The sequence below is a fragment of the Microtus oregoni genome, unplaced genomic scaffold, assembly GCF_018167655.1.
Source record: "Microtus oregoni isolate MIOR12 unplaced genomic scaffold, Mior012 000024F_ref0000369, whole genome shotgun sequence".
In the NCBI taxonomy this organism is placed as follows: Eukaryota; Metazoa; Chordata; class Mammalia; order Rodentia; family Cricetidae; genus Microtus; species Microtus oregoni.
Window position 1 is genome coordinate 19,865,528 of NW_024543083.1, and position 27,083 is coordinate 19,892,610.

General features: G+C 46.1%; 1 protein-coding gene across 1 annotated transcript in view; it reads right to left on the reverse strand.

Moving 5' to 3' along the window:
* The window catches only part of Myo16 (myosin XVI), a 427,263-nt gene extending 412,484 nt beyond the window's left edge, over positions 1–14,779 (reverse strand). Inside the window, exon 1 of the mRNA XM_041673988.1 lies at positions 14,493–14,779. The gene's annotated coding sequence lies outside the window, so the exon portion shown is untranslated. The remainder of the gene's footprint in view (positions 1–14,492) is intronic.
* Positions 14,780–27,083: the final 12,304 nt, after the last annotated feature.

Below are 27,083 nucleotides of genomic sequence, written 5' to 3' on the forward strand. Positions count from 1 at the left end.
CCATACTGATATCCAAAGGGCTATACCAGCTTGCATTCCCACTAGCAATGCAGAAGTGTTCCCTTTTTCTCACAACCTCTCCAGCATAAGTTGTCATCAGTACTTTTCATCTTGGCCATTCTTACAGGTGTAAGATGGAATCTCAGAGTTTTGATTTGCATTTCTCTGATGACTAAGGGCATTGAACATTTCCTTAAGTGTCTTTCAGTCATTTTAGATTCCTCTATTGAGAGTTCTCTGTTTAGGTCTGTACTCCATTTTTTTCATTGGATTATTTGTTCTTTTGATGACCAATTTCTTGAGTTCTTTGTATATTTTGGAGATCAGACCTCTGTCTGATTGGTGAAGATCTTTTCTCTTCATATTTTTTACATCATGTATCTTGATCCCATTCATTTCTTCATCCCTTCGCATCTACCCTCTGCCCCTGGACACCCCCAAATAAAACAAAATTTAAGAGGAAAAAAAGGATAAATAAAAAGAATAAAACAAAAGGGGGGGAAAAACTTAAAAATCACATCATGGAAGCTGCAGAGTGACACAAATCAATGCTGTGAACTTCTTTCTCCATATATTTTTACTTGCAAGTGTTCATTGAAGAGAGTCGTTGACCTGGTTCAAGGCCTCTGGTTTCTACTCCCCTATCAAGGCTGGGTCCTCCCTCACTAGGGCTCCTCCTGGATATTGTGTTATTGCCCTGTGTTGTGGAGATCCTGCAGCTTTGGGTCTCTGGGTCAGTTCCCCTCACCTTCATCTGCTCCAGCAGATTATAGATGGGGTGGGTGACGGGGAGGGCCGAGTCATATCCTTGACACTGGGCCTGAAAAACTGTAAGGTTGGTCCACCGGATGTGAAATGGTGACAACTCTTCCATGCTTACAACTTTGGGGCTGGCTTACCCACAACTGCACTAACAGGACTGGCTCTACTGCAGTGTACGGTGAGGTGCAGGGCCCGTTCTCCTGAGTGTTGCAGTTGGTGGGGGTCAGACATAGTTCTCCCACTCTTATGACCACAGGGACAGCTCTGTCCTCTGCCTCAGACATTGTTGGGTAGGCAAGAGGGCATCATTTTCCCACCCATCCACCACAAGACAGAGGAGAAGTACTTAGCCTAAGTACTGCTTTAAGAGCTCACAAAGACTGTCTCAAGAATGGATGTTGTAGCTGGGCGGTGGTAGCGCACACCTTTAATCCCAGCACTCGGGAGGCAGAGTCAGGTGGATCTCTGTGAGTTCGAGACCAGCCTGGTCTACAAGAGCTAGTTCCAGGACAGGCTCCAAAACTACAGAGAAACCTTGTCTCGAAAAACCAAAAAAAAAAAAAAAAAAATGGATGTTGTACTCAAGAGAGCAGGCCCTGTACCTTGCCTGGCCAGCATGACAGAACCAACCTTGTTGGCACAGGCATAAGTGAATGAGCCCTGAAATTGTGAGCATGAGACAGCTGTTCCCACTTCTCATCTGTCTTGTAGTGGCATGGGCAGGGGATCTGGCTTCCCCATGAAATGAATGTTGCTTAGCTTAGACAAGGGAATAACCTTTCCCCCTTTTGTGTTGTTTGAATTCAGGTGTGAGGCACAACTTGAGCAACTGGTGTGTTTAGGCATGAGGTTTTACAAGGAAGAGAACAATTGAAAAAAAAGCCCGCATGAGAAAGTCAAGAGTAAAGGGACCAGAGAGGGAGGAGAGAAAGAGTCAGAAGTGGGGGAAAGAAGAGGGAAAAAAGAGGCCGATGGGGCAAGGAGGGAAGGAGATGGAGGCAGGACAGAGTTGGAAACTAGTTTCTAAACTACAGAAGACTCCCCCTTCTGTCAGGTTTTTACCAAGCAGGTGCACTCCACAGAGTGCTGGCTTCCCCACACCTCCATCTTCTACAAATTGTTATTGGCCACTGACCTGGAGCCATTTGCTATGCAGATTAAACTACCCTGTGCTCCCCTGTGTGGAACCTAGACTTCCAGCCTCCGGCAAAATGATGGGGGGGCAGGGGTTAAATAAACTTACTATCCCACTGATTTCCTGGAAATAGGAACACACTTAAATGGCAGGAGGTTTCTATTTGAACCATTTTCATTGCATTGTTGCTCGAAAATGCTTGTAGCCAGTATTTCTCTCAAGGACATTGATTGCATGTATTCCTTGCCCTGACAGAGATTTTTAATTCTAGAAGATAATAGCTAAATTTCTAAAGGCCTTGGAATTCAGACAACTAAATACACTCCCATCCAGGTCCTTTAGAGCTTTGGAGTCTAGATCTGGAGCTACAGATGGAAGGAAGCTGCCACATGGGTGCTGGGAATCAAACCAGGTCCCCCAGAAGAGCAGCCAGTGGGTACACTTAACCTTGCAGCCTCCTCTACAGCCCCTTAAAGTAGTAAGACTCTAAAGAAGCCATGACCTTTCAGTTTATTCTCAGCCTTGTGACTTTGGAGCAATGCTCCTTTGAAGAATCCATGTTTGCCTCTTCCTTTGTTTTGACTTTATCCCTTTGCACACAGTAATTATCTGTGAGGAAGGCAGGGATGACTGTCCAAGCCACACTGCATATGCAAGGAAAAGCTGTAATTTAGGACTAAGAAGGCTTCTCTGTTCACAGAGGGGAATATTGTGGGCAGAGCAGCTGAGAAGCCTTGGGGTTTCCCTCTTGAACACGGTGCTCTGCTCCACTTCCTGTGAAAGGGCAATGGATGGAGATGACATCTATATTCAGAATCTCGGACATCCAGGGAGACATCGGTTCCTTAAGGGCACACTCCCCTGAGCCGATGGTCCTTTTTCTCTTCACTTGGAATGCTTAAGGTCAAATTTACATTGACTTATGAGACCCACAATCTTCCTCTGCCCAGCCCACTGGTCCAAGGTCATTTATGGGCAAAGTCATTTCTCTACATGAAAGATACATTGTTTCCCCACTTTCCTGATACTATTCTTTCCAGGGAAAACCATCCATGCTTCCCTTTCAGGGCTGTAACCACTTGAGTTTATTTTCACTGAATGTATTCCACTTTGAAACATCTTTAATTTTTTGAATGATCTTTCCAGGATGAATGAATGGCTCTAAGGGTTGACTCATCAAAGAAGTCCGAGCCTCTGACCCTGATGTCTACAGCCCTCTGTGTGGTGGAGGAAGGTCATTGGCTAATAAAGGAACTGCCTTGGCCCATTTTATTGGTTAGAAGATAGGTGGGAGGAGTAAACAGAACAGAACGCTGGGAGGAAGAGGAAGTGAGCTCAGACTCCACAGCTCTTCTCTGGGGAGCAGATGCCTCAGAGAGGGATGCCATGCTCCCCGCTCCAGGGAAGATGCACGGCCATGAAGCTCCGACCCAGGATGGACTTAGGCTAGAATCTTCCCCGTAAGACCGGTTCTCACAGATTATTAGAGATGGGTTGATCGGGATATCAGAATTAGCCAGTAAGGGCTAGAGCTAAAGGGCCAAGCAGTGTTTAAATGAATATAGTTTGGGTGTTGTTTTTTCGGGCATAAGCCGAGCAGCGACCTGGGTGCTGGGAACGCAGCCCCGCCACCCCTAATTACTACATCTGTGTGTTCTGCTTGCGCTAGGCTGATGTGGTTCACTGTGTTGGGGGTCAGCCAAAGAGCGACCATCTAGTTCGTATGTTCTCTCAAGATGAGTCCTTGACATTTTTAGTTTGTACTATTGATATTTTGAAGGAATCAGCTGCAGGTGACAATTCTTCCTGACAAGTTACCTTTTATGCTTGGCCCCAAATATCTATCAACTTGCTCAGATCTTTTTCAGTGTTAATTCGTTTAAAGTGTTCATTTTCTGTGCTCTTTCTCACTTCCTGGGTACATTCCCTGTGGGCATTTTTACACCTGTGTACCCAGACCTGGAAAGAGAGATGTGATAACATACCACAGTCATGGCAGACACAGCCCTCAATGTTTAGGAGCAATAAAAGGGAACATACATCATGGCATGTACTCAGGAACAGACTCACTCGGAAATGGATGAGACACAGCTTGTGCACCAATCCTCCATTGTTCCATTTATGAACACGGTCATCACACTGAGAAACCTACAGTGTTCAGAGGTGGCCGATGCGGCCCATAAAAGTCTGTCTTCAGATATCTTAATATATCTTAACTCTAATGCTGCTGGTATGCACTTATGACATATTTATCTTCTCTATGGTGTCCTAGTGTTCATTAAAGAGGTCTGAGGCAACAGAAGAAGTTCAAATGGCTAAAAGACACTTAAGGTCATGCTCAACCTCCTTAGCAATCAGGGAAATGCAAATCAAAACAACTTTGAGATATCATCTTACACCTGTCAGAATGGCTAAAATCAAAAACACCAATGATAGCCTTTGCTGGAGAGGCTGTGGAGGAAGGGGTACACTCATCCATTGCTGGTGGGAATGCAATCTTGTGCAACCACTTTGGAAATCAGTGTTTCGGTTTCTCAGGAAATTCGGGATCAACCTACCCCTGGACCCAGCCATATCACTCTTGGGAATATACCCAAGAGATGCCCGATCATATGACAAAAGCATTTGTTCAACTATGTTCATAGCAGTATTATTTGTAATAGCCAGAACCTGGAAACAACCTAGATGTCCTTCAATGGAAGAATGGATGAAGAAAGTGTGGAATATATACACATTAGAGTACTACGCTGTGGTAAAAAACAATGACTTCTCGAATTTTGCATGCAAATGGATGGAAATAGAAAACACTATCCTGAGTGAGGTATCCCAGACCCAAAAAGATGAACATGGGATGTACTCACTCATAATTGGTTTCTAGCCATAAATAAGGGTCACGGAGTCTACAATTGGTGAACCTAAAGAAGCTAAATAAGAAGGTGAACCCAAGGAAAAACATATAGTTACCCTCTTGGCTATGGGAAGTAAACAAAATTGCCGGGGAGAAAAGTGGGATCTTGCGGGTGGGGTGGGATGGGGGTAAGGGGAGATGGGGAGAGAAAAGGGAGAAGGGGAGGATGGGGGGAACTTGGGGAAACAGGATGATTGGGATAAAGGAAGGCTGGATAGGGGAGCACGGAAGCACAATTCTTAGTTAAGGGAGCCACCTTAGGGCTGGCAAGAGACTTGAACCTAGAGTGGCTCCCAGGAGCCCAAGGCGATGTCCCCAGTTAGTTCCTTGGGCAGATGAGGATAGGGAACCTGAAATGACCCTATCCTATAGCAATACTGACGAATATCTTGCATATCACCATAGAACCTTCCTCTGGTGATGGATGGAGATAGAGACAGAGACCCACACTGGAGCACTGGACTGAGCTCCCAAGGTCCCAATGAGGAGCAGAAGGAGGGATAAGATGAGCAAGGAAGTCAGGACCACGAGGGGTGCACCCACCCACTGAGACAGTGGGGCTGATCTATTGGGAGCTCACCAAGGCCAGCTGGACTATGCCTGAAAAAGCATGGGATAAAACTGGACTCTCTGAACATGGCGAACAATGAGGGCTGATGAGAAGCCAAGGACAATGGCATGGGGTTTTGATCCTACTTCATGTTCTGGCTTTGTGGGAGCCTAGCCAGTTTGGATGTTCACCTTCCTAGACCAGGACGGAGGGGGGAGGACCTTGGACTTTCCACAGGGCAGGGAACCCTGACTGCTCTCTGGACTGGAGAGGGAGGGGGAGAGGAGTGGGGGGAGGGGGGAAGTGGGAGGAGGGGGGGGGAATGGGAGGCTGAGAGGAGGGGGAAACTTTTTTTCCTTTTCTCAATACAAGAAAAAAAAAGAGGTCTGAGGGAAGCAGTGGGTAAAGACACATGCTGCCAAGCCTGACCATGTGAGTGCAGTCTCTAGAACCCACATGGGAGAGGTAGAAAACCAGCTCCTACAAGTTGTCTTCTGACCTCTACATGTATGCGATGATACATGTACATGCACACACACACACACACACACATGTAAGGAATAATTGTGACAATCCTTCTGCAACCTACAAAAATTCCAGGTTTCAAATTATGCTTTATCTACTAGAGAATAACTCACCAGTGTGCTGACCGACTTCAACCAAATACCACAGACTTCTGGAGGCTGAGTCAGACCAACTTCCCCCACACCATGTTGCCACCACATCATGGGGAAAGTTGTATAACAAACCATGGTCTTGCCACCCCCGTTTGTCCAGACAGAGACTGCACACAGCTGCACATGCACAGTACTGTATGCCAATGTGTAAATATAGATGCACAGGCCTTGCAGCTTCCCCTTCTTTCCGGTTCATCTGTAGTCTGTACTATTGTACTTTGTATTATGCTACCAATCACAAACCCTTCTGTGCTTATTTGAAAGAGAGATTCCCCCATAAGCCTGGCTATAGGAATACTTGGTCTTCACTTGTCGGCACTGGTTGGGGAGGACTAGGAGGTGCAGCCTTGCTGGGAAAAGTACATCACTGGGGGTACGCTTGGAAGTTCAAAACCTCCTGCCATTCATAGTCCCTCCTTGCTAGTTTGTGCTTGTGGTTCAAGGTGAGCCCTCAGCTGTTAGCTCTCAGGTTTAACCTCCATGTTTGCCACCTGTTGCCTGCTGTTTCCACCATATGCACCTTAATGCTCCAGAATCGTAACCCAGATAAACTTATCCTGTATGTTTCCCTCGTTATGCTATTTTATCACGGCGATGGAAAGGCGACTAAAACACCTTCATCCTCTTGTCGGTGTGGATGCAGCCTTTCCCCATGCAGGGCAGCTCGAGTTGCATGCACAGTCTTGTTCCTTTTTTTCTTTCTTTTTTTTTTGTTTTTTTTTTTTTTGTTTTGTTTTGTTTTTCGAGACAGGGTTTCTCTGTGGCTTTGGAGCCTGTTCTGGAACTCGCTCTGTAGACCAGACTGGTCTCGAACTCACAGAGATCTGCCTGCCTCTGCCTCCCGAGTGCTGGGATTAAAGGCGTGCCCCACCACCGCCCGGCCCCACTGTCTTGTTCTTGATGTACATATGGGTCTGTCTTTCTGTCTCTTCATTCTTCATAGTTTGGTCTTGAGCAATGCTCTACTGCCTCCCTGAAGTCACCACATTTATTTGTCTGTTCTCCTAAGAATGTCTCACTAGCATGGGTCTTTGGTGTCTCAAGGGTGATGCTGGCCCGTGGCAATTTTGCTCTACAACTAACTGGCTTGACCAGGTCTTGTCTTACTCAAAGTTCCCTGCATTTGATTGGCAACTACATCTGATAAGGTCACTGTTGACATTCTGGAACATTTGCCAAAGATCTGACTGAATACCAATGCGTGAAATGGTACTAGTGAAACAGGAGACAGGAGAATAGAGACCCCTTTGGGCTGCTAATGAAAGTGGTATGCCCTGAATCATTGGGTGTCATTCAGAATGTAACAAATATGGCTTCTAGTGATCATAACAGAAAACTGTGACCATCTTAGAAAGGCACTAGAGGGAGCAGGAGTGTGGGATTTCCAGAAAAAGGAAACAGAAAAGCCTCTCTGACTAAAAAATCACCATGCAGATATACCCATGCAAAGAGAAGCCCCAGCATTCCCCACCACCCACCAGACTAGGAAGGTCTTCTCTTCAAAGGAGTCAGTCCACAAAGACTGAAAATGTTGGTTAGTTTTTCCAATACCCAAGTTTTAGGGAAAAACATGCTCCAAGGTATGCAAAGAAGCAGGGACTCAGGGCTCAAACAAGGGTGTAAGATTACTGTTCAGAAACAATCCCACAAAAATAGGTATCTGTTAGAGACCTGCCAATGAATACAATTCAAAGAACTTAAACAGAACACAGATTGGAAGTCAAAGAATTATGGAAACCATACATTGAATAAGAAGAGAATGTCAATAAAAAATGATAAGAAAAGATAAAATAGAATATAAAACCTTGATAAGATATCACTAGAGGAGTTCAGCGCAGGTGAGTGAAGCAAGAAAAAATCAATTAACTGATTCCATTTAAATTATTGAGTCAGAACAGCAAAAACAAGCATCTTAAATGAAAGCAAAGGGTACATAGGGGACTTTATGATTTCAGTGAATGTGACTTTATATGCATGGTGGGCATCCCAGAGTGTCCCGATGAGAAAAAAATGAGAAGAGGCAGAGAAGATGGCTTGAAGAAATATCAACTACAGGTAACTGAAATCTTAGAACCTGCACATTCAGATTCAAGAAACTCCACAGACCACAGCAGCACGACCCCAGGTGGCTCACACACTCAAGTCATGTTATTAAAAGTCAAAGACAAAGGCTGGGCAGCAGTGGCGCTCACCTTTAACCCCAGAGTCTCCTGCACGAAGTGAGTGCCTTGACTTTTCATCAGTAACTCACAGACCACACATGTCCTGCTGGTGTCACGTGTCGTCCCACCAGGTGGTACTTTTTTCCTTCCCAAGACAGGGCTCCTCTATGTAACCCTGACTGTCCTGGAACTCGCTCTGTAGACCAGCCTGGCCTTGAACTCACAGAGATCTGCCTGCCTCTGCCTCCTGGGTGCTGGGATTAAAGGCATGTGCCACCACCGCCCAGCCTGAATGACATTTTAAAGGACGTTATTATCTTTACTCTTAAAGGCTGGTAAGAGCACAGGCTAAATATGAGATTGTCATACAGGTGTGATGCTAAGATAAACCAGCCGTGTGACCAGAGTTCCTTGGGCTCTGGGATCTACTTTTCTTGCCTGTAAAATGAAGCCGACTCCTATGTGAAGCAGAAACTAGAGGCAGTCAGAAACACTTGCAGCATCTGGGATGATGCAGAGAGGGTAGAGGCAAACAGGATGTTAGATGGGGACCCATAGATCAAGGCGACAGGGCTGGACTATTCTGGGATAGCCTTGCAATCTAAGGGGCCCCATAGGTCAAGGCTATGGTGCTGGACTCTTTCGGGATAGGTTTACGATCTGGAAGCTGTTTTCCTTCCATTAATGCCCACACCTGTCGCCTCTACACAAGGAACCCACCCAACCGAGGAAAGAAAGGAAGTGATGATCATGGAACAGGAAAAGCAGCACAGAAGCACAACCTAGTAGTTCCAAGTTTATAGACAAGGATGTTCTCATACATGGAGAGGTCGGGAGAGGAACGGAGATGGTGCTGGGTGTTTCAAGAAGGTGTTTTGCAAGATGTGCTGAACAGAGTTAAAGGATGCTCACAGCCAGCTTCCAAGAGAATGAGTACCAAGGGGTCACCAAAGCTAAGGTCTCTGTAGAGACCATGCCAGTCCAGTCACTGTATAAAGCAAAGGACATGGCTCAAGCGACATAGACGAGCTGAGAGGCGATAGACACGGGAGGTGTGGATGAATGGCACACACTTCGTAGCTCAGAGGAGCCTGCGGCTTACTCGGTGGGCAACCAGAAATCGCTGCAGCCCTTCAGCAAGTGGTCTCATGGCCAAATTTGCATTTAAGACAAATCACTGTGGCAACTGTAAGCCTGACTCGGAGGGGAAGAGTAGAACGGGAAGATGGATGAGGGTCTGGTTCCTGAGCCCTGGCAGGGACTGATGAAGCCTAGATAGGGGCAGCCAGGGAAGGTCAGAATAGGGAAAACTAATCTGAGCAATATTCATGAGATAAACGCTGGTGTCTCCATGACTGATGGGGAAAAAAGTGGGGGAGGGAAAAAGGAGAACAGAGTCCATGAACGAGAGAACTATGGACCCACAACACAGCAACACAGAGCGAGAGAAAGCGGGGTCTGTTTTGTGTATCAGAAATCAGGTGCTGTACCCAGCATCAGGGAAGGGTCCTGTAGACAGACAGAGGCTGAAGACAAAAAAGAGTCACTGACTAAGTGGGGACAAGGAGGGCGGAGACTCAGGCAGGCAGTGCTGGGAGCAGCAGGAAAGAAGGCAATGAGGGGAGCAAGAATAGGGGTGGCAAGAGGACAAAAGGGGGAGGTCACAGAGCCAACCTGAGACAGACAGGGAGGGAGGCAGGGGGGCAGGGAGTAGAGGGGGAGACGCAGGGCTCAGAAAGGTAGATGGCGGCAGGGTGCTGAGGCTTGAACTATGTAGAACTTACATGCACCAGGCCGGTTTATTTCTAATAGTCAGCAAAATTGTATATATGTCAGATAATGTGCGTGTCTCTGTGTGTGTGAGTGTGTGCACAAGTATGTGTGTGTGCATGTGAGTATGTGTGTGTATGTGTAATATTTTTAAATCCTGTGTGTATGTTATTATATATACCTAGCTAAATATGGAAACAAACTCCTAATTTTCGAAAAGAAAGAAAGAGAAGGGTAGAGGGGAAGGGAGGGAAGAAGGAAGGGAGGGGGGGAAGGAGGGAGGAAAGGAGGGAAGGAAAGAAGAAAGATCACAGGGACACAAAGATAAGGATGAAGGAAAGGAGGAAAGGCACAAAGAAATCACAGTGTTAGCTTGCTACTGGAATATAGCAATGCCTTTGAAATTATTAATATTGTGTATAATTATTTTAGGCTACAATTACATAATGTGAATTTAAACATTCTCTGAATTATGCCCTGGTGTGTTGTCAACTTTTCCTGGTTATTATAGTAACAAGAATTACCATCTAAGAAAATCCTTACAGGCCCTTGCTTAAGCAGGACGGAGAGCTGACCCCAAGCAGATGGACACAGCTTACATTCCTTAGACTCAGTGGCTTATAAAAGGTATCTCACAGGAAAACGTCCCAGGGATATTTGTGTCCTATCATCAGAGTCTGAGGCTGCAGGCCTGGAGTGAGCTAGGGAAATCCTGAACTTCCAAGGTACCACACAGGGAATCCTGTTCTTCCCACACACCACGGGGGAAATCCTCTCCTTCCCAGGTCCCATGAGGGAAATCCTATCCTTCTCAGGTCCCATGAGGGAAGTCCTGTCCTTCCCAGGTCCCACGAGGGAAATCCTGTCCTTCCCAGGCACCATGAGGGAATCCAAACTCCACCTGAATTGTGTATTCTATTCTCTTCAGAATCAAGTTATTGCATGCTTCAATCACTTACCACGTGTAAATGTTTTCATCCCCACTCTGACCGCACCAGACAAGAAGCCACTTAGGGGATAAGAGGTTCACGTGGGCTCACAGTTTGAAGAAGCCCTATCATGATGGAGAAGGCTCTACAGCAAATGGCATACATCAGGAAGCACTGGGAAGAGAATGACTTCTAACTTTTCTGGTTTTATTCACTGCACCCAGCCCAGGTGATGCTACTGCCTGCATGCACACGGGGGTTGGCCTGCAGTTAACTCTTGGAAATGGCCTTGCCAACATACAGGGATACCCTATGAGTGTCCTATTCCAGTCAAGCTAACCATGAAGGCAAACTATTGCGAGTCTACCCTTGTCGACATATCCAAGTATGTCACTTTTAAAGCCTTCCCAGCACACTTCCAGGAAATGCTGCAGAAGAGCTGATAGTATATTTCCTAACAACTATATGTTGTCTGAAAGACACTGTTTGGCTCATTCCTTTGAATACATATGCCCATGATATTGAGACACAAGTTGATTGGCCAATTAGTTCCTTCATTTTTAAAAACATTGCTTTAATTCTTAGGAAGAAGTTTCCGTGGCAGGATGGGAGACCAGGAAGACAAAGAAGCCTTGGAGACAGGATACACACACACACACACACACACCAACAATGACAAGGTAGCCCACACCACTCAGCTCTTGTAGGAATCCATGGGAGGGAAGCATATTGAAGAAGGAAGCAGAGAAAGCCATGTCCATCTCACAGCCCCAACAGAGTGGTTCATTGTTCCTGGCTGAAGTCTACAAAGGGAGAGGGCATGGGATTCAGAGGTTGGAATCAGGGAATCTGAAATTAATGACCACACATGGCCTGCTTCACAGGTATGAGAACTAGGAAGATCAAGGAAGATCTTAGATATAAAGGCAAATCAGGGAATGAGGTGTCCCTGTGATGGGCCCTTCAGCTCCTCTGGGAAAATGGACAGTCCTGGTGCCTGGTGAAACACTCTTGCTTTTATGACCTAGCATTTTTGCTCACTCACAAGACCAAATTCTATGCTGGATTATGTCAGTACAGCTTCCTTGTCCTCTTGATGCTCACGTTAGCACAGTGGAAATCTTGAGAAAACCTGAGTTGCACCGTGTACAGACCAGAGTCTATTAAAAGGGAGTGACCAGAAGGATGCCTGGGACAGCGGAGGCAAACGACCAACGTCCCATTCTATCTAACTCTATCCAGTTACTGCCGGTTCTCCCCTCAGGACCCTGTCAGCAAGCCCCTCCCACTCCCCACAACTCTAACACACCAGGATGACTTGGAAAGTGGGACTCAGTAACTCTGCACATATCCAGCTGGTAAACACAATCACAAAACAAACCGACAAAACCACCCAAGTCCTCCGAGGATTAGTGGCTTCTCCAGTGGAATAGGAGCCTCAGACAATCCCCGTGAGAGTTCCTTTTTATGTGCTGAATGTCACTGGCCCCTATTCGCCCCGCGATTACACCTGCAAAGGGCAGACACCTCAGAGAGACACAGGCTCTCATTGAGAGCAACACCATTTTCCCCACTGGCCCAGGTCTGGTGCAATTCTTCTCCCCACACGTGTAGGTGATGGTGAGCACGTTCATTCCCAGCAAGCTTTGCATACACACATGCACAAACACAAGCATGCATGTCTGAGTCCCATGGGAATTCTGCACATGAATGCAGCGGAATTCAGCCAATTTTCCTTCAGAGATGCTCCCATTTTTACGTGGCCTCCTTCGGGAACACTCATGGACTACGGAAGGAAGGCCTGTGTCCTGCAGAGGGCTCCCATTCTGTGGACACTCCTTTATCTGTACAGTACAGAATGGCCCACAGATAACACTAATGACTCAGTGTAGCAACCACTGGAGTACTGGTCTTAGAGCATCCCCAGACTGCGGGGAGAAGGTGTCTTTACAGAAGAGAGTGCCAACGCAAGGCGCTTCAGCTGTTTCAGTGTAAGTGTGCACAGAACACATCAGCTCTTTTCATTACGGCGGCCCCAATTCTCTCGGGACCCAAATGAACTTAACCATTGCATTAGGCTCTCTAGATGACATTTTGATTAAAGTAATTATTCCTCTAGTAAACAAATATTACATTCCAGATGACTTTAATGGCATGCAATAGAGCCTGTATTAATTCTGGCTAGAAAGCAATGACATATACCCTGGCTGCCACTAAGTCCATGGAATGTAAATCCTGTGGCTCACATGGGTCTCCACGTGCACTGGCCTCAGATTCACGCTAAGGTTAACTGTCCATCACACGCATCAGTAACGTGAACAATTAAAACAGTTTTGACGCGTTCAGAACACTCTTTCCCTACAGAGGGGACAGACTGCCTTCAAAGCTTTTAAAGGTGCTGGGAGCAAACGGGGAAGCAATCCTGGCAGCTATAAGGAACTCTGCTCAGACAGGTCCGCCGTGGCCATTCCCGAGCCCGGCTTTCGTTCCGCAATCTCCTGGGTGACTTTGTTGCCTACTGTTGATTCTAAGCTAAATGCTTCAGGACAGGCATGACAAGGCTGCAAGAGCCTTGCACGCTCGGCAATATTGTGGGGTAACTGTCACTCTGGGCAGAAACCAGAGACTTGCCAAGACCCTCAAAGAAAGCCCCACTAAAGTGGTTAAAGCTTCACACCACACACACACACACACACACACACACACACACACACACACCTGCACACACCCCCGTCTCTAACCCTTCCCTCTTGTGGCATTCTCAACAACAACCAGAACTCACTTGACCTGGTTCCTTTATGTTTTCTGTAGCAGCCAATAGCCCCTTCAAGGGGCAAGTGCTTTAACGCAAGATTTTTATCACACTGACTCCAAATCCATCCTGAACCATAAGTGCGGAAAAGGTAGACATAGCTAGAGAACTCTCTGAAGATCCCCTGGGTTTCCTTTAGAAGGTATCCAGGGGACTAGTTAAACGGAGAGCTCCCACCAACCCAGCTGGGTTAACCCAGCCCGGGAAGGCAGGCTTTGCGGCCCTGGGAGGCAAGCGCTGCAAGTACTGACCTGCCCCTCACTTCGTCCTGGCCTCTAAAACAAAGGGCTGACATGGGGTCCAGGCCAGGGGTCAGAAGGATCAGTGAGAGAGGCACCAGCTGGCAAGCTCCTGCCTACATCTTTGTTCTCCCAAGTCTCTTTTCCATGCCCAAAGAAGAGGAGGAAGTGGCATCCCACCGCCCCCCCCCCCCCCCAGGAGCGGTCGCATAGGTGTCAGCTCCGCATCTCCCATGGCAACTAGCAGCTTCTTCCTACAAATTGCCAGTGTTGCCTCCTTCTGCATAGATCCAGAGTTCGGAGAAGGATTCTGATCTTGGCCTTCTTCCCCATATCCCAAAGGTGGCAGGGTCTTTGCGATCCCTTACTGGGAAGGACCTAGAGAAACCGCTTCTCCACGCCCCAAACCCCGCTCCTGTCCAGCGCTCACCATGGCAGCTGGGACAGACGCTGGGGACCCTGCGAGGTTGGACTCCACACTCTGCAGGATCCCAGATTGAGGCTCCTCCAAGTTCCCCATGCGAGGGATCCCCTGTCGCCGCCCCTACCTGCTGGAGAACGGTTCTCTGAGCCCGGTGCCTGGCGATCCAGCGACGGTCCCGACACGGCTCTGCTCCTGGGCACCCAACCACCACGCACAGACGGGTGGGGATGCGCTGGGGACCCGGACTCCACCCGCCTGCAGCTCGAAGCCCCCGCCCCTCTGGCCTCAGCCTAGTCCCAGCTTCTGGGTCCTGCGCCTCGCCCCCTCCCTTCACAGTCCGCTGCTGGGCTCCGGTCCTTTCCCTTCCTTCTGGCCCCTCAGGGTTTCCATGCAGCCACCGATACCATTGCCTCGTCCTGGCGCCCTCCCGCCTCCCCGCCGCGCCCCGCGCCCCGTGTCCCTCCCTCCCTCTCACGCGCTCTCACGCGTTCACGGAGACCGCGCCTCCCAGGCTGGCTCTGCCACCCTCCCTTGGGTTTCTCCCGCCTCTCCTTAGCCTATGAAGCAAGAAAGGGGCTTGTGCCTCAAACTTTTCCGCCCTGACTTCTCTAAGACTGCGGGAAGCAGATGGCACTAGGCACTGCACCCGGGCTTCCCTAGGACATCCCACCAGAACAAAAGCCATCCCATCCTGGTGACTATGGCAATTGTCCAGACGGAATGGGTGACCACTTTTAAAGCTACAGAGGCCAGCATAGTCTCTCTCTCTCTCTCTCTCTCTCTCTCTCTCTCTCTCTCTCTCTCTCTCTCTCTCTCTTGTTCGAGATCATGCTGAAATGGGCTTCAAATTAAGAGCTCATACACAGGATACTATGTGATGCCTTCATTCGCTAAGACAAAATTCAAGATGTGCCTGCAAGACTTGGTTCTCCGTCAGCCCTGTAAAGTTTGCTTGTCCGTATTTTGCCAAAAGTGAAGAATGTTCTGTTAATTCTGGCTGTGTGTGTGTGTGTGTGTGTGTGCGCGCGTGTGTGTGCGCGCACACACACACAAGCACACACACACGCAGAAACCAGCAGGGTGCCAACAGGCAAATGGATAAATGTGTGTGTAACCAGCTTAATTCTTGGACACATGGGGATAAATTGTACAACACCAATCCACATGAGAAGAGAGAAGTTGTAGATCTCTGGATTTAGTGCAAATTTTACATCTTGTACATAGGTGACAGACCTTTACATTTCAAAGTGAGGGAGTCAGCTCATTTGGAAGATAATCTGCGAATGTCGAGATGGGCTCAATAAAACTGTTGAATTATCATTAGAACTATGAGGTGAGGGGCTAGGGAAATGGTATCTGTCTTTAAATGCTTGCCAAACTTGAAGGCCGGAGTTCTACCTCCTGGAACCCAGCTGAGCAGCCAAGTGCAATTTAAAAACCCCACAACTGTGTGGCTTGCAGCCAACAGTTGCCAATATTGCAAGCCCAGTGAGAAACCTCATCTCCCAAACCTAAGTGGACAGGAGAGATACCCACCACTGTCCTCTGACCACCACATCCCCACACACGTTACCACACACACATGCTCACATGACATACCCACAAGAAACTAGGAGGGGGTGGGTCATGTGGAGAATTTTCTCCCCACATATAAAATCAGACAATTCTTGAGTGAGGGGTGGCTACTTAAAGATAGTTAGTGAAAATAACCCAACAACATTACCAAGCACAATGTGCCCTGGCAAGAATGGCTGTAGATTACAATACAAAGAGACACATCCCTTCCCATTTCTTCTCCTAGAATCATCTGCACTTAGCAAGATGGAGACAAAAATGCTGTGTGAGAAGCACCAGCCACTTCAATGAGACATGGTGTGACATTAGAAATCCTGCCTTCCCCGTGTACTCTGAGATTCCTAGAGACGAAGAAACGCACAGGAATTTAGTGTACTAAAAGTCAGGCTTGGTCACCGGCACTTACAACTGGGCAGGCTAAAGCAAATGGTGACTAAAGTCTCATTTTCTCCCTCGTCAGAGTGTGTTTCCTGTCATCAAACAGCACGGATTTCTAAAGTACAGCTATGTGCCTGACATACGTCTGTATTAGCAGTGAAGTCACAGGATAATCTATAAAACAGTTGCCATAGAAAGCATAACAGCTAATCACATATGTTTGCGTCTCAACCATTTCCCAACACATTCTGTCTGCACCGCGAGTAGCCAGAGGCCTGGAACACACAGCTGCCCGTGATAAGGGTTTTAAAAATGATTATACTGTCTAGGAGTAGGGGCAATGTATTATTAAGAATGTCAATATTGGCTCAGCTCCCAAAGGTAATTTTCCTCCCTAAACTGAGATATAAATGCTGGTTTGTAGTCGATCCCTGTGTTTACATACACACCTTCCATTCTGAAATGGCAATTATTTTGCTACCGTCAAGGCATCTGTTATCTGGCTTTGGCAACCCTTTGAGACAGTGGAGCTGCATCTAATAGTAAAAGAAGATGACTTCCAGTGGAAACCCTAAAGAACAGGACTAGCAGGAAGTTCCCAATGACGGTTTTGTTATTTTTCGGGAGAGAAGGTATTTAATTCTTGGAAACTCTGGGAAGAATTCTCCCCTTTTCAGCACGCTTTTAATCTATACTGCCCCATAGATTTCTTCCTCAAAGTATCGGGACGCTGGACCACAGAGATGAAGTCATCTCTTGAACAGGAGCGTTCACTCACCCTGGGACATCACAAGGACTTTAACGTCTTTCCCACAATCCCCCATTGAAGAGCAGAATCAAGGACTCTCACTTAAGATGGTGGAAACACATTGTTTCTGTAGATATTCTGTTTAGACCTCCGCTGCCAAGCCGCTGTGGAATGAAGCTTCTCTTCTCTGAGTCCATTTTAAAACCATTGACATGTACAGGCAACGGTTCTTCACGTAGCCTCTCACCTCACACCTTCTAACAACCGCCAATGGGCTGTCCGTGTGCAGATATAATCCTGGAGTTTATTCTCCTCCCTGAATCCACTTACACAGTCCACATTATCAACACACAGTGTAGACTTACTGTATCTTAGAGCGCCTGAAGTCGGAGAGTGTAGCTTTCCTTGGATCGGATGTTTATGTCACGCCTGTCCCCTGCATTTGTTGGTAACACTGTCAGAACAACTTGTTGACTAGTCAGGTAACTGAAGGTAAGCCCCAGACTACACCAAGTCTGTAAGCTATAGGTTCGGTGACATTGTCAGTTCGCCTCCTAACCCCTGGGTGTTTGCACTGATGTTTCTCCAGACAGACTTAGACTGATTTTTCTAGGATGCATTTTAGCTGCCACTGTAGGGGTCTGTGATGATCACTGCTGTCACACTCACATACCTATGGGCTGCTGTTCATCTCTGTGACCTCTACTAACACACACAGCCTGTCCCAGTGCTGAGCCAACTCCGGGAACTTATTTGAAGGTTCCATGAGACCTTCTGCACAGATGCCTGTGCTTCTTCCTTTAAACTTCAACGCATTTTACATCTCCCCCTTGTCCTGGTGCACCATCAGGAGCTTCGGGGCCCATGGCAATGGGAGTGGATTCCCTCTCTGGTGCCCAATGTTTAGTCTGGCTCTTCACCCTTGCTTAGCCTGGCTTCTGTTTGAGTGGATTCCTCTTCAAGGTGAAGCTTTCTCAGACACAAACCCTGAAATCTGCCAATTGCCTCTTTTGAGAAACCAGGATGTCTGCTTCTTTCTCATTGCTGTAGTTAGTTGGTAAAACGCGCAGATTAAATTCCAAATGCTAAACCCATCCTGGATTCTGGAACAAATAGCACTCAGTCATGAGATAATTCTTTTGAAATACTGATGAATTCTAGTTGCTTAAACTTGGTTAGAAGTTACTTCATCCCTTTTTTGTGAGAGTATTAATTTATGGTTTTGTCTTACTGTCATGCCTTTGTCTGGCTTTAATTTATTTTGCCTTCAGTGAATAAATGGGAAACTCTTGTGTCCTCTTTATGTAGTAATAAGGGTGGCGGGACTGCGTTCCCGGCACCCCGGCCACCTGCTTGGCTAGCTTATGCCTGAAATAACAACACACAAACTGTATTCATTTAATCACTGCTTGGCCCATTTCTATCTAGCCTCTTCTAGGCTAATTCTCACATATTAATTTAGCCCATTTCTAATCATCTGTGTAGCGCCCCTAGGTGCGCTTACTGGGAAGATTCTAGCCTATGTCCATCCTGGGTCGGAGCTTCATCGTGTGCGTCTGCCTGGGAGCTGGGAGCATGGTGTCTCTCTGAGGCGTCTGCTCCCGAGAGGAGAGCTGTGGAATCTGAGCTCACTTCCTCTTCCTCCCAGCGTTCTGTTCTGTTTACTCCTCCCACCTATCTTCTAACCAATGAGGGCCAAGCAGTTTCTTTTTATTTAACCAATGGCCTTCCTCCATCATCTTTATTTTCCTGAAATAACTTTAATATAATGGGAATGACTTCCTAAATTGCGTGATATGATAAAACTCACCAGCATGCCCATCTGGATTTAAAATTAACTTGGAGATAAGAATTTCACCTTTAAAAGTAACAACAGTAAACACAGAACTACTTGTGTTGTCTATTTCCCTAGGAGAGGCGGTTTATGTTCTTTAAGGAATTTATCCATTGCATATGAACAAACAAATGTATCTACACAAAGATGTTCATTGGAGCCTCTTATGTTTTCACCATCTTTAGAATGCGAGCTCCGTGTTCGCACTCCCCAGACTTCGTAATCACCTGATTGCTGTGGATGGACCAGACCACTCTGGCAATCCTTCAGATAAGCAGCTCTGGTCCCTCTGGTTCTTCTCTTGTTTAGTTCCCAATGTCACTCATCTGTATTACAGATGCTATCGCTTTGTCTCTTCAGCTTTGTTTGAGTTGTGTATTTTCTTGTGTTTATTTCCTGCAGTAAAAGCATAAGACGATTGATCTTCTCTGTTTCACATGTTCATTTAGAGGCACAGACCCTCAGCTAACTTCCTCTCTACCTACATCCCAATACCTCAACCCCAGTCACTTTCAGTGAATTCAATATACTTTATAAGTTCTGACTTATTCTCTCAATCTCGGGGGTCAATGGTATTGATTTCCAAACATTTGGGCAATTATGATGTGTTCTTGTGGTTTGGGTGTCTAAGTAAGTAGAAGCGTGCTCTTCAAATTTATTCTGCGTGGATTCAATCATTTGCTTCTTTAAAATTTTTTTGATATGTGTTTGTCTGAGGTGTGCACATCTGTATTGTATGAATGTTTCCATGTGTACAGGTGAACATGTATAGGTACACATGGAGTCACAAAGTCGATACAGAATCTTCTCAACCAGGCTCCACTGGACCACTGAGATGAGGATTTTACTCCTCTCCTTGAACCTGATCTGCTAGTGGAGCCAGCTTATCCCCAGGATCCCAAATCTCTCCCTCCACAGTGCTGCAATTACAGGCCTGCTTCACAGTCACCCACTTTTACAGTTTCTGGGGAGCAGGACTCTGACCCTTGCTTTCACAAGGCAAACCGATTATCTACTGAGTCATCTGTCTAACTCTGTTTCAGTCATTTTAAATGATTTATTTGAGGGTCCAAAATATGGTCTACTGTGGTTTAAATATTTCCAGAGTACACACACACACACACACACACACACACACACACACACACCGGCTTGCACGTGACCAGGGCTAACATAGACTGTTCAGAACAAGCCATGTTTAAAATGTCAACTTTTAGCTAAATATGCATTGACTCTCTACCAGCCATATCTGACTACACATGCTTCAGTACATGATAAAACATGATCATGGTATGAACATCTTCGTCCACATGCAACTCTCATCTCTTATCAAAGAAGCAACTCTTTGAAGCAAACAAAGATGATTGCAGAAAGCTGCATCTGGTCAGAGCACACAGAGAAACCGATAACAAGGTGCCATTCTACATGGATATACCGACAGCACAAGCCCTGAACCCAGGATAATGTGGTCACTCTCATACCCGAAAACACAAGTCTCTTATTGGCAGGATAATTTAGCAGCATTAGAAGACAGAATAGATTTGCATGAAAACCATGTGTAGATTCCAAGCTGAAGAATTTCCGCTTGGTTAAACGTTGGATCACTTGCCCAGTATATCAGATTTTGACTGCTGTGGTTAATGACATCCTTGTGGGTGAGCTATGATGACAGCACATCCCATGGAGCAGTACAGCATCCCCCACCCCACCCCGACTCTGCCAGAATTTCACCCTACACTAAGTATCAGCCTCCCATAGGCTTAGCTCTGCTGGACTCTGGGCTCAATGAGCTCTAATCCTAGTTCATTTCCTCAGCAGCCCCTCTCTCTTCACGTAAGTGGCCAGTTTCCACCCTGACCTAAAGGAGCCCATTATCTCCATGTGTGTACCCTTCCTCCCTAGATTGGATGCCTGCTGTGCTCAAACTGATTCTGTCTGCAACTGAGTTCAGTTGACTTAAGCTACGAATCTATGACTCATTTCTATTGATACTCATCCTGGCTGGCCATTGTGTCTCCAAGCTATGTTGCATACCCTGGTCTTCTCATTCATCTTTACGGTTTTGCTGTCATCAACACACTTTCACAGGTGAGAACAGAGAGTAGAGATGAACGAATGAATATATAACATTGCTGTGATAAATAATTCCTGCAGATTGGCAATTTTGCTTCTGCAATATTAGGGATTTAATTTAGTACCTAGCAAGCTCATACAAACCCTCTACCTCTGAGCTATAACCGTAGCCCAATGTGTGTGCAATCAATTCCTAATCACCTTGTGGTTGGTTAATCATGGCTCTTAACATCTCACACTTGGAAAGAAGGAAGGTCAACGGAAGAGTTGCCGCCATCAGATTGGCCTGTAGCCGTGTCTGTACGAGGGTCCAGTCCACTGCGTACAGCGCCACCTCTAGACAAACAGCCGTGGGCTGTGCAAGGAGGTAGCTGAGAACCTCAGGGGAAGCACACAGGTTCTCCACGGCTCCTGCTGCTGCTCCTTCTTGAATTTCTGCTTTGATTTCCCTCCGTGATGGACTGCGATGTGGAAGTGAATGCCAAATAATTCATTCTACCCCAAGTTGCTATTGGTCATGTTGTTTATCACAACAACAGAAAGCCAACCAGGATACGCCCGAATCTCATCTATTTGGTGTTTTGCATAGTTATTGCGTCTCACAGTAACTAGACAAGAAAGAGAATCCCTTGTTCCAGAATGTTGTAGGTAACATTGTCTTCTTATGTATTCTCTTATTTTTAAAATCCCACAACACTTACAACTATGACGTTCAAACAGCTATCTTCTATGAGAACCTCTTTCTACTTTGAATGAACTTTTCTGTGTGTCAAGGATAAAGGGCTTGCTTAGTCATTCTCCAAGTCCTAAGATTCTATCCTTTCTTCTCCCAGGTCCATAAAGACATTGTAGATCCTGAGCCTATAATGTGGTCTCTGTAGTGATGCCTGGTGTCTGAAAGGATTAGTATTGACTCAGGACTGCCAAGACCAAGTTCTCAGCACAAAGGAGATTTATTTGCCCCAGAGGTTCAGAGGGCAGGGAATAAGAGAGAAAGGCAGAGGATAGAGGACAAGGGAGAAGGGGAAGGGAGCAAGGGAGAGGGGAAAGGGTGTTTATCCCAGAGGACAAAGGACTATCTCTGGATAGAAAGGAAGAAGACGTGGCTCATTGGCAAACGGCAGGTTATAAAGGTAAAATGGGAAAGCCCAGGTTAAGATGAGGCCCTTAACTTTAATTGGGAATGTTAATTAGGTGAGCCAAAGTGAGTTTTTGATTCCTGGAGAAGGAAGTGACCAAATGAAGAAATAGATCTTGGTGGCCAGCTTTAGAAATGTAATCTAACAGTTCTTTTAGCACAGTAGAGAGAATTAGGGAGAAGGGCAAGGTTTGCTAGAGCCATGTTTGCCGTGCTTGGACTGGCTAGAGTCCCTTCAAATGTCCTTGACACTGAAGAGGCAAGCTGGTGTTTAGCAATAGCAGTAGGAAAGCTGACTGGTGCCAACAGCAGAAGGATGCTAAAGACTTTCTTGGGGAGTCACTCAGGTTGTTATTTTGTCTTTCGCTGAACCCTGAAAATAAGCCAAGTAAACATTAGTCCTTAATTTAAGTATAAAATCTCAAGAATATCCCCCATTTAAAAAACAATCTTATTTTCAGACACATGGAAAATCCCTTGCTAACAATATTGTCATTGTAAAACAGTACAAGTGATGTTGAGAGATAGAACTGAGTTAGAGAGACCGAAGACACCCTTGAATGAGAGACGGCAACAGAGGTGAACTAAAGGAAGCCAAACAAAGACAGGCATTCCTACCCAGCCCTTCAGATTCTATAATGTATGGGCTTCTCCTCAGCCAAGGGAATAGAGCAGACAGACACAGATGTGACTCCTGGAAGCGTTTCACGCCCTCAGGAGTCTTGGAAGCTCCTGGATCTCCTGGGTGAAGAATGATGATGGGCCAGCAGCCAGCTGGATTCCCAATCCAGGACACGCTTCACCGTACACTTAAACCTTAAAGGGACATGCCAGTTTTCTGCTGAGATCCCATTTATTTCCATGTTGAAATCTCAGTAATCGATCTCTTCGTTTTGTTTCAGATCAACTGCTTAAGACCATCCCTACTGGGTACATTTGGAAAATTCTTCGTCCTTGGATACATTTGCCAGAAAACATGAACCACTGTTTCAAATAAATGTCCTGGGGAGAAAAGTGGAAGGTTTGGACATTACATTTTCATATACCAAGCTAGTCTTATCCCCTGTTAGGAAAAATGTCAAAAAAATAAAGGCAATAAATACCGTTGTTGTCAGGAAACAATGTTTACACCTGTGATTTTATAGCACCATCTGCCTTTTTAACAGTACTAAGTTTAGAAGGTACCACTCTTGAATTCGATTCCACTGTTAAACCCGTCTTCAGATCCATGGATACACCCTCATTACCCTCATTGAAGCACTGCAGGGCTCCTGTACATTCATAATGGACATTGATTTCTAACAGAACTGGCTGGTAAAGAGGGATCCTGTGCCATCTTTTTACTTGTGTTTATTGTTTTGGACTTTGTAAATGGGAAGGAGAAAGTTTACCAAGAGAGGCATGAAGTAGGCCTGAGCTGAGGAACACAGGAAGGAGCTAAATAGAGGCAGAACCTTACAATGGAGGAGGTTGCTGTTCAGCTGTCTGTGGTGTGTCATAGTCTTACAAAGAGATGTATCAAGCCCACGGAGGACAAGAATGTATCATTAGCCCAAGGGATGGGCTCAGAGTGAGCATGAATGCCCATGAGCTGGGAACTCACAGAAGCTTTCAATATTCTTATCAACAACCATAAAATCTAGTGCAAATATGCATCTGTTAAGTCTTTCATGAAATTAGTGAGAGGTTTTCTGTGGGAACAGCACAGGTTTTTTTTTTCATGTTATTTTAGTCATGCAAAAAGATCTTCCAGTGAACATTTATTTATAGAAACACATAGTGAAGTTGTCTAAAACCCAGCCTTTCAGGAACAACTGCAGCTAATTCTTCCAGGGATGTGCACTGTGTAGGAGACGTAAACAAAGTGATGCATGCTTTCAGTCGGGCGAGCTCAGAAGATGGTGCTCATATAGGGGTGGGGAGCAGAATGGTGATCTGAAGATGGTGATCACATGGGGGGGGCAGAACGGAGATCTAAAGATGACGATCACATGGGCGTGGGGAGCAGAACGGTGGTTTCCAGAGGCTGTGGAGATCAGGGGGAGGGACCAATGGGCAGATGATGGCCAGAAGATGTATAATCACAGTTGTTAAGGAAAAACAAGTCAAGAATTCACTGCAGAGAATGGAGGCTATCGATGCAATCAACTCCTTATATTTGTTGTGGATGTGTGTGCGTGCATATGTGTGTGCGTGCGTGCATGTGCATGTATGTGTGAATGTGTGCATGTGTGCATGTATGTATGTGTGTGTGCACACATGTGCGCATGTGTGTGTGTGGTGTGTGTGTTTGTGTGGTGTGTGCGTGTGTGTGCGTCCATATGTATTTGGAATCCAGAGGTTGACATCTGGTACCTTTCTCAATTCTACCTCAAATTTTGAAACATCCCTCACTGGACCTGGCTCACTGTTCAGTTCAGCAAGACTAAGCAGCCAGTGGGCCCCAGATACTCTTGTCCCTCCCAGCCCTGGCATTATAGTCCTGTCACATTGCACGGCTTTTTATGAGTGTGGAGATTCAAACTCGGACCCTCAGGCTTGCACAGTGAGTGCTTTACTGACACAGCCAGTGAAGTGAAAACAGAAACAACCCGGGTGTTGAGTGTTCTCACCACAGAAACGACTCCACAGAGCAACAAAACTTAGTGACATGTGAGTCACACATCTGTCTTCCTTCCCCAAAGCAACAAAACTTAGTGGCCTGGGAGTCACACATCTGTCATCCCTGTAGTCACAAGGCTGAAGAAGATCACCAAGGAGGCATAGCTAGATCCTGCCTAAGATTAAAAAAAGACAAAGTGACATCATACCACAGTTAGTGTGCCACGCTCTGCATACACATATGAACATTTCATCACAACCTGATTGTGGGTGATGTCATCGTCACAGGTGCCCAGTGCCTGTGGCTTCTTCACTCAGTCGAGAGCTTGAGGACTCAAATCAGATCTCCAGCCCTCTCTGTAACCTCTCCCCTCTTTGAGACAAGCTCTGCTTTTAGGCTGAATATGTTATTTATAGTTCTTGTTTTTATTGAAAGCATTTTCTTAAAGTTTGGACAAGGTAATGAGAAGAATCCAATAGACCCATAAAGTGAACCAACATAATTCGTGTAGGTTATGAAGACTCAGTTGAATGTCTGGATCTGAAAAGAGGATGTTTTAGCAGACCGGATCTCACCCTTCCTCGAGCCTATCTGTCACGTGGGAATCTTGTTAAAAGATGCTGTGGTTCAGTGGATGATGGGCGGGTCTTGATGTTGGGGTCTTTGCATGTTTTATGATGCCATTTTTAATCTCTGGAGCTACCGCTGTAGTACAGTGTGACACCTTTCCCTTTACAGACTTCAGCATGGTGTGTCCGTCTTGAGAAAGTCACAGCAGCTTTGTTTAATATGCAGGCTACCCAGTGCCATTATTGATCTCATTTTGCCAATAAAACTGAGCATTTCAAAGAGGTCAGTAGGTGCGCAGATATGCCCAGCTTGTGGAAAGGCAATTATAAAGCCACGCTGCAGGCTGGCTTTCTGGCTCAACAGTGCATTCCGCCACCCAACCACTGCATCAAAGGAGTGATGCACCCAGACCCGTATTTTGCATTTCTATGCATGTCCACCATGACACCATGCACCTGCAGAGGCAGGCATGGGCTCCTGGCGCAGGTGCAACACCCCAGAAGGCTCATAAACACCCAGGTTGTATCCATCCCCTATAAGCAGACCTGAGTTCTGCTTCCCTGTGTGCCCCCTTCATGGACGTCAATCATGGCCTAGTGGGCAGACTTAGTTTGTTCCATTTATCTGAAGCCACTCTCTTGTAAGTTCATGGCTGGAGCAGTTGCTCTCAGCCCCTCCATGGTCCTTCTCTCCTGTCACTCACTCCTTCCTTGATCCTGATCCCTGCTCTGCCTTTCCGCTCCATGCCATCCAAGAACAGCCTCGTCCTTCCCCATCCATTGGTGTGACATTTTTTTCTCCTTTTATTTGTGGCTTTTATTTTGCCCCTTTTTCTTCTATTCATGACATATAAGAAAAGAACCAAGACTTAAAGTTCCAGGAAACCTACACATTCTTACACTTTGCTGATGAGGGAATTGTGCCCTATCTGGTTTATAACGCGCTTGGTCCTTAATCTTCTGTTTTAACTTTTATCACCTCTGCTACTCCCTTAGAAAATTGCCTTCCCCGAGGTGGGAAAAATATGTGAGATTTGTGTGATTGACTCTTCTGCCACCTCTTCATCTCTGGGAACACTCCTGCACTGTGGATCTGCAAATGCAAAGAGGGGTCGTGGTGGCCAAAGCCTCATTTCATGGGTGTTGAAAAGGCATAAGCAGAAGAAATGCTGTCAGTCTCACTGAGAAATGTGCCCTGACATTCAGCAGCGCAAGGAGGGGTTCCAGTGTGTGTGTGTGTGGGGGGGGGGGATTTTAGGTCCTCCTTGATTTCTACCCTGTTATTCTATAGGGCATCTTGTATAGTCCATGAGGGGTATAATTAAAGAAACACAGTTCCCAGGCAAAGCCATGCACCACCTAAATTTACAAGAGATACAGCAACAGACTGGTCTTTATCCCATGTGTTTGTCCAGGCAGTTGGTAGAACAGACACTGGAAACATAAACAAACAAATGAATACATATATAAATAAGAAAACAAAACTCTTCCCTGACCAAAAGATTCTTAATTTTATTAATAAATAGTAAATATATATTTCATATAGTAGTACATATATGACTACCCTGATGTATCTAAACAGCTATGTACACAGTTACCAACCTGCACAAGCGCAGAGGTGTGTTTTAAGATACAGGTCATCATTGATTTAGGGTGATGAGAGCAACAGCTCAGGAGTCAGCTGTGGAAAATACAGGGAGCACAGCCCCACTGGGAAATAACTTAATTGTGGCTTTTTCCTGAAGGGTAGTGGCCTTGTTTGAAAAAAGGCTCAGGATTGGCTGGTTTGGGCAATGTC